We start from the raw sequence: 8988 nt of genomic DNA, 5'->3' as shown, positions 1-8988 counted from the left end.
TTCGTAATAAGGAGTAAGATTCTTTTGAGCAGCCACATGGAGGTGTATCCATCTAAGTGGCCCTTCTTGCCACAACACTGCTGTGGGTGTATGTTTGGTGTCCAAAACATACACATATAGAGGTTTAGAATAATCTAAAAAGGAAACATGCTGTTGTTGAATGGCTTTCTCAACCTTAGAAAGAGCCTTTCGTGCAGGCTCAGTAAGAGACCTGGGCGAGGTCGGATCAGAATCTCCTTTTAAAATTTCAAACAGTGGTTTAAGATCTCCAGTAGTTAGTCCCAAAGAAGGACGCAGCCAATTAATATCTCCCAACAGTTTCTGAAAATCATTAAGAGATTTAAGATGATCTTTCCTAAGCTCTATGTTTTGTGGGGCGAAATGCTGAGCAAACAACTGAAATCCCAAGTAAGAATAAGGCTCACTTCTCTGTACTTTCTCAGGTGCAATAATAAGACCTGAGGCCAGAAGATTCGTTTTTATATCTACAAAGCAAGCTAACAACATTCCTTCTTTCTTACAAGCCAATAAAATGTCATCCATATAATGAATGATATACACAGAAGGGAACTGTTTTTTGGTATTATCAATTGCTTCACTAACAAACTTCTGACATAAGGTGGGGCTATTAGCCATACCTTGGGGAATGACTCGCCATTGATATCTCTTCATAGGTTTCTGGAAGTTTGGACTAGGAATACTAAAAGCAAATCTCTTACAATCTTGGGGATGGAGTGGTATAGTATAAAAGCAGTCTTTCAAATCTAGCACTATTTTATAGGTATCCTTTGGAATAGCAGAAGGATGAGGTAATCCTGGCTGGAGAGCACCCATAACTTCCATAGTTTCATTTACTTTTCTCAAATCCTGCAACAATCTCCATTTTCCCGATTTTTTTCTTAATTACAAAAATAGGTGAATTCCAGGGCAACGTAGATTCAATTACATGGCCCTTGTCAAGCTGCTCCTGTACTAGCGCTTGAGCGGCTAATATTTTTTCTTGAGTAAGGGGCCATTGATCTAACATCTGCTGAGTTACTTGAGTACTTGGGCTAAAAAGATAAACTCCCATATTGCTCATAATGTCCCGTCCCCATAGGTTAACAGGCAGACCGGGAATAATGTATGGTTGAAAAGTCCCTTGATGTCCTTCCTCATCTTGCCATGACAATAAATTACTGCTTTGCTTAGGGGAATGAGACTGACCTATGCCCTGTAAGTCTGTATTAGTGCATCGCATAGGCCAACTAGAAGGCCAATGCTCAACAGATATGCAGGATACATCAGCTCCAGTATCTAAAATCCCTTGAAAACTTTTTCCACTAATTTTAAGCTGCAAAACAGGTCGATCTCTTTTTATTTCCTGAACCCAATAAGCATCAGAGGAACCGAATCCTCGGTCTCCACGTTTCTGACTTTGCCTATTTTTCCCTATTTTTCCACGAGGCAAAATAATTAGCTGAGCTATGTGAGTCCCAGCAGGTATAACTGAAACATTTGAAGATGAATAAGTCATAATCTTAATTTCTCCAGTAAAGTTCTCATCAATAACTCCCGGGGAAATTTGAATCCCCTTCATAGTGGTACTACTTCTTCCTAATAATAAACCTACAGTTCTTGGTGGTAGTGGCCCAAAGATCCCTGTGGGCAATGCTTGCATTCCCATCTCAGGAGTTAGTACAATGTCGGTGGTGGAACACAGGTCCAATCCTGCGCTACCTGAGGTGGCCTGAAATAAATTTGTGATGTATTTCCTCTCAGAGGTTCGTTCCCTCTCTGTCCCTGCATCTGTTCTGGGATCTGAAGTGCCCCATAGCATTGTTGATTTGGGGCCAGGGGCTGGCCCCTCACCCAGTTTCCCTGGATGGGTTTCCCATCTTTATCTGTCTTGGATTTGCATTCATTAGCCCAATGTTTTCCTCTCCTACATTTAGGACATATATCTGGAGGCTTTTTTGTAGGAGCGGTTGAGTTCTCAGACTCCCCTTTACGAGGGCATTGGGCAGCTCGATGTCCCAATTTTCCACATGTAAAACAAGCTCCAGAGCGACTCCCTGCATTGAGTCTTGCCTGTTGATACAATATTTCTTTCATAGGCTTTCCTTGTATAGCTGCCGCTATGGCTATGCCTTGGGTAAAAGAGGATCCCATGTCAGCACACAAGCAAATATAGTCAGACAATGTTCCCTTTTTTCTAAACGGTCTAATAGCAGCTTGGCATGCAGAATTAGCATTTTCATAAGCAAGCTGCATTATGAAAGACTGAGTAGCAGCTGATGGCCCAAAAATCCGCCCCGCGGCTGTATTGAGGCGAGCCACAAAATCTTGAAAAGGCTCATCGGGTCCCTGCCTTATCTGAGAGACATGTTCCTCTTTGCGGGAAGAATCAGGCAACATTCGCCAAGTGTCTTTTGCTACAGCAGTGGTTTGAGCGTAAACTCCCACTGCAAAGCCCATCTGATTTCTTAATTCAGCATATATGCCTTCTCCTGCTAGCATGTCAAAAGTAATAGGAATTTGCCTTAGGGCATTTTGATTAGCCTTCTTTTTGCAATTTTCATAAAACTCTGATTTCCATAAGAGATAGTCGCCTCCGGAAAGGCAAGCATGAGCTATATGCTTCCAATCCTCTGCAGGGGTAACTTCACTAGACAGTGCATCCAAAATTGCCATAGTGAAAGGGGCAATAGGACCATACTGTACACAAGCCTCTTTCAATTCCTTCAATTGCTTCCATTGAAATGGCCTCCATTCTCTAACCCTGCGCCCTGCCTGGCCTGGCCTTTCAAAGATAGGATATATCCCAAATTGCTCTGTGGACTCCCCTTGCTTGTGAGCTTCTTCACAAGCCATTTGAAGAGGGGATCGTACAACAGAGTCCAATCCTGGCTTAACATAACCTGGCGAAGGCTCAGCAGGCATTTCCCAAACCGAAGACTGCAGCGGAGGTTTATTACAATTTCCTCCATCCACTGTAACTTTAAGTTCTATCAACTGTCCCTGAATCTTTTTTAGCTGATCTGCAAAAGAAAGTGCAGTATCTGCAGGCTGCTCGTCTCCTTGAGCCATAGCCACTAAAGGAGGGTTTTTGTCCCTATCATATTTGGCTACTTCATCTTCTAATTTTTCCTGATCCTGAGGCTCTAAATCTTCCCAGTGCTCGACAGGAGATTCCTGACAAACAGGCTCTTTATTAACCTTAAAAAATCCTTTTGTGTGTTTGGCTTCCTCCCCCTCCTCTCTCTCCACCGGAGAAGCGGCAGATGGGAGGATTTCCTCATTTCCAACTTGTTTTACTTTCTCTAACTTGCAGCCCTCACATTTAAGTCCATGGGCAGCATAATAATCTTGTAACTGTTTTCCCACTTTTTTTTTGCAATTTTTATAAAACTTGTCTAGCTGTTCTCTGCTCACCCGACTGCCACGGGCGGCAAGCAACTTCTTAAGTCCTCTAACATACAGGTCCTTGCTGCTCGCGTGACCCATTTTTTCCCCTTTTCGGCCCTTCAATCAACAAAGAAAACAATCAGATGCCCGTCTGGCCGTGCCCCTCGCGGGACTAAATCTGTCTTGGCTAATGCGCTTCGGTATAAATCCCCGAACTGGTGGATTGAAATCCAGTCGCCGTTATGCCGTATGACAGAAACGGAACCGCAGATTAGGGCCCAATCAAGCTCCGTGACAAAAAGTCGTGGAACTATCACTCATTCACACATCCATTCGACCGAGGGGTAATATTAAAGTGTCTCACTCACTGCGCATCCACTGAAATAAGCTCCTCTACGAGCCGGGCCCTTGCCACGCGGTGTTCCTCACTGTTACCCCCGTATTCAGGTCCACGTCGGGCGCCAAGTGTGACGGGCCAGCCACCACAAGTCGATCGGTTCCCGAATGGGGGAGTGGGAATGAATAAAAGACACTCACACAAATGATGATGGCGATCGCGGACTCCAGTGATGCTGAAGCCGTCCAGTTTATTTTACTGCACCCATATAAGCAGTTTGAGTACGTGCAACTTAGCAACGAAAATATGCATTACCTTAACAAATGTAAATTCTTTAACTTTCACATAGAGGATACAAAATTCACTGAAACTCTCAAAAGTAATTATCCTATCAATTGCCCTGATAGGCATCAGCCTTCTGTGTCCGGGAACTGGCCGCTCCCACCACATTCCTCAGCAGCTTAGGTTAAGCATAAACTGAGCCATTCTGTAAAGCTTAGAGTCACCTGTAACCATGGCTCCCCACAAAAAGGAAATCCCCTGTTTCTGGTAAGCCTGGAGGCAGTTTACTAGCCCTGATTTGAATACAAAAGTGTGTAACCCTGATTAACCTTAGATAGGCACAAAGCTGTGCTGGGATAGTTGAAATCACTATAACGTCTCCAGGCCGCGCTGGACATATAATCATACCAACAACAAGCCACTGGGTCCCTGCTACCCCACCCCACCCCTAGACAGACACATCTCCACGGTCAACTCCACTCTCACCAATTTTACGGCCACGGTCCCCTTTAGAGCTTACTGGCTCCTTACAAAGTCCTTGTCCTTCTCTGGGGGAAGAGCATTAACAGGCTAATTGAGCTGGTTGAGCTTTAGTGGTGTAAGTCAGTAACTGAATCAACAGTTTCAGAAAACATATTAAAAATCTTACAGTCAAATATATTCACATAATAGTTTTTCTCCATTCACAACATTTTTTCTGGGTTAAAACAGTAACTACATATGCTTCCTTTATCTGGTGACTTGGCTACACCAACCATTCCGAATGCTGCTGAGAACCAAGGGCAAATGGGAACGAAACACTCTGGTTGGTTAACATGGCTGTAATAAAGTTCACTCAACAAGAAAGACCAAGTTTGATTCAACTTGACTGGGCACAAGTTTTAAAATCTGGACCTCAGTTTCTTCATCTGGCGCTTGGAGGATCTTTGAGCCCTGGGGCTGGATGCTATAGGTCCAAAAGCACCAATGTTCTCTGGTATATACACAGAGACTGATGCCAATAGTGGGAAAAACTTCCCTGCAGCAAGAGGGAAGAAGACACGACACAAAGAGAAGTACTTGGGTCCTGTGCTTGTGACAGTCTTGGAAGCTGTGAAAGTGGCCGTGGTGAACAACTAAGAGAAGTGAAAGGTGAGGGGAAAGGGAGAGAAGACACTGGCTCCAGGTACCTTTGTACCTGCCCTTTGGAAAGCAATCAATGCCAATCAAAACCATTTTATCATGGGTCATCCCTGCCCCTCAATATAGCTCCCTCCAGGCCACCAGACACCTGAAGTTTCTCATCAGGACACAAAGCCCTTAACACAGAATTTCAGATCGAAAGTAAAAAATTCTAACCTCGGAGTTAACAACTTGGTGTGATCAAGTGAAAGTGTAAATGTTAACCTAAAGGGATTAGAACGCAAGTAAATGTCTGAGGGGGGACCCCAGGGCCTGAAAGGGAGGAAAATGCAAAGGCTGGAGGTGGAAAGGTGGGGGTCCTACTTTGTCTCTCATTCTTTTAACGGAGTTATTCTATTATGTATCCCTCACTCTTCCACACTGAGGAGGATACTGGGAAAATAAGATAAATTCCTGTCCTTACTGCCTAATTTCCTATGCACAGACCCTGTACAGTAGGTGTTATTCCGGTTCTTGAGAGCCAGACACAGGCCTAAGCACTTTATGTACCTGTTTCATTTAGTCCTCATGTTAACCCAGTGAGGTGGGTGGTATAATTCCCATTTTACAGTTGAAGAAACTGAAGTTTCCTTAAGCTGTTTGTCCAAGGTCATAGGTCTCCCCACAGGACAGTAAACCTGAGTCTGACTCCTGCATCAATCAGCCAGAGGGGCCGGAATTTGTCTCTGAGCTTTCCAAGCTTCTATATATCCCATTATATGTGAAAGCGCAGGGTCTTCCATATTTTGGAATAGGGATATTAGGAGTCCTGAAAGAGCCTGAGGAATTCCGCATTACATAATTATCCCTCCATTTGGTTTTATCTGTTAGAAAAGGAGAAGGAGGAGGAGGACGGGATAGGGGTAGAAGGCGAGGAAGGGGAAGGGGAAGGGGGAAGGGAAGGAGAAGGAGAAGGAGAAGGAGAGGAAAATACTGTATTTGCCAGACTCCTAGATGATGGCCAAAATCGCAGCTGCCCGGTTCCAAAATGGCCACGCCGCGTTTTCCTACCGTTGGAGCAATTACGTAGTGACAGAAAGGCCATCACCAGGTGGGTGCTCCCAGGGACTGGGTCAGGTGCCACAGTCGCCACCTGGGTCTTCCTTCTGAGCTATGGTCCAAGCTGGACTAAAGCAGAGAAAGGAGGCGGACAGCGGAGGAAAGCAGGTAACCAAGGGCAGTGAGTCTGAAGCGGAAAGGGCTAGGAAGGATTCGTCCGTGGAGCCGGCCGTCACCGCCCCTATCTCAGGCTCCTCGCTTTTGCCTATCTGAAGTCACCGCCTTATTCTCCGCCCCCAAAGTCTCTTCGCAACCAATTCTCGGTGGGGAGGCCGTGGACGTCATCCGTTGCGGGGTAGATTGGGATCGCCTCCTGGGCCTTTAGCCGCAACATCCTGCGGGGATGTTGGCGAAAAGTGAAGGTGCCAGGGAAATGGAAAGCAGGCTAAGAAGAACGGGGAAAAGATGGGAAAGGAAAACTTATACTCTTGTACCGTCCTACAACTAGGAAAAATCCTTAGGGTTAGCTCGCCTGACGTCCGTTCTATGTTGGCTGGGATGTCCAAGACAGAGGAACTCGCTGCTGCAGGCCGGGTGGACCGATCTGATGGAGGGAAGGGTCTTCTTTGTATTGCACTGAAATCGGCCTTCGAGGACTCCCAGCTAACTGCTCTACCCTACGAGGACCTACAGAATAGCTCGATGCCTCTCCCACAGGGCAGCCCCTAACCTTTTGGCCAGAATCAGCACAAATGCATTCCCATTTCTGGAAGAAGGAAAAAAACCTAAGTGCCTGACTCACTCGATTCATAGAGAATGATTTTCTTTATGAAAGATAAAAAATATTGGTAAATTTTAGGATAAAATGGGGGGAAAATTACAGAAAATAATTTAAACCCTTGGCAGACCATCGCTGGCTTTATGCTCTCCATTTTTTTTTCTAGTTTTCTGTATTGTGTGTCACTTACATAAATACACCAGCGAGAAGGGGCAGCCTCTGGCTTTACTACATCACACCTGATCACTGCTGTAAGCCCTCACTGGCTGGGGCGCTGCATCAGACTGATTCAGAACCGTGTCCCGTTTCTCCTGCCAATCTATGAAACATCTGACTAAATAGGTGTAAATCAGAACATTTTTTCCTTCTATCAATCATCGAATCTCCATGGAATATCCAGACAAATTTAAACACATAAATACTATGGAAATAGGGCCACAGAAGTAGAAAAGAAAATGTCCAATTCCTCTTGATACTCATGTCATTAAAGGAAGTTCCAGAAGAAAAATCACTGCATGGCTAACGGCAGCATTTCCTGAGTGGTCACTGTGTACCATTCACACTCCACACAGACTCATTCATGTAATTCTCACCCAGGCCTCATGAGAGGCATGTTATTCCCCCACGTGCAGAGGAGAAAGTTGAGGTACAGTGTACTGAGGTGAGTAGTGTAGTCATTACAAGTGCCAACTCTGAGGCTAGAAAGCCTGGCTTCCAATCCTAGCTCTGTCACTGCCTAGTGGTGTGACCTTGAGCAAGTGACTTTGTACAAAGTGTACAACTTTGTACAGGGCAGTTCATCAATATTTATTGACGGCAGAGCGAACTTCATGGGCGTGTGGCCCCATTCTTACTTAGAAGGGGGCACTGTGTTTGAGTTTTGAATGCTCTTTGTCACCATCTTGAAATTCTTAATAATTTTATCTTTCAATTTTTGTTCTGTAAGTGAAATGCAATGGTATGATAGACCATGTGCTGGGGCTTGGGGCCTGGGCTCAAGCTCGGTCTTGCCTCTTACAGCGCTCAGCCTCCCCAGGGCTGGTTTTTGGCTGCCCTCCCCCCAGGAATCATTACCACTCTCTGTGCTGCCCCCTCCCAGGAGGGACCTGGATACAGGGAAGGGGACAGGATGGGTCAGGCATGCACACCTGTCTTGCCACGTTGAAGGGCAGGACCCCAGCACTTGTGAAAGGGCTGCATTTTCTCCCAAAGTGTCACTGTGCTTGAAAAGTGCAACATTAAAAGCAAAACCAAAAAAGTCACCATTACATTTAGAAAGTGAAACTGCAAAGGAAAAGAAAGGAAGAAAAAAGAAAGAAAGAAAAAGATAGTGAAACTGCAGAAGACAGGAAAAGGCTTTTCTTCTGCATTTTGCACAAGGACTCCTATATTTTCATTTTGTCCTGGGCCCCTCAAATTATGTAGCTGGCCCTAGTAGACTGATATTCATTGCCAAATTCTCTGTAAGAGCAAAAAGGTTGAAAATGATGGCCTGACACTCATTGACTTGTGCCCTCAGGTAATACATAACTAGAACATAGCTGCAATAGAACTGGAAGATAACTTTCATGAAGGCAAGAACTTTGTTTCTGTCTCGCTGAAAGTTTTGTAATCGAGGTCTAAAATAGAGCTTGATACATGACATTTGCTGTTAAATATTTATTAATATAAATTAATTGAATACATTTTTATTTCAACCTAGTAAAATAGATATTTTAAAAATTAAAGCAACCTAAATATCCTGGGAAACTAAGTAAGTATGATACATTCATGCAATAAAATATTGTGTAGCTGTATAAAATTACAAGTATGTTCTTTGGGCGCTGATATGGAAAGATGTCCAACATGAATTGCTACTGTTTTTTTAAACAAAAAGTGACTTTTAAACAAAAAAGATCTGAGACTTGGGGGCATGGGGGTGAGTGAGGTGAGGTCTTCAAACTGAGTAGTGTAGTCATTACAAGTGCCGGTTCTGAGACTAGAAAGCCTGGCTTCAGATCCCAGTTCCGCCACTCCCGGTGGTGTGCCCTTCAGCAAGTGACTT

This window comes from Rhinolophus sinicus, chromosome 2 (assembly GCF_057876585.1).
Source record: "Rhinolophus sinicus isolate RSI-liver-muscle chromosome 2, RSI-T2T, whole genome shotgun sequence".
NCBI lineage: Eukaryota > Metazoa > Chordata > Mammalia > Chiroptera > Rhinolophidae > Rhinolophus > Rhinolophus sinicus.
This window is presented reverse-complemented; position numbering follows the sequence as displayed.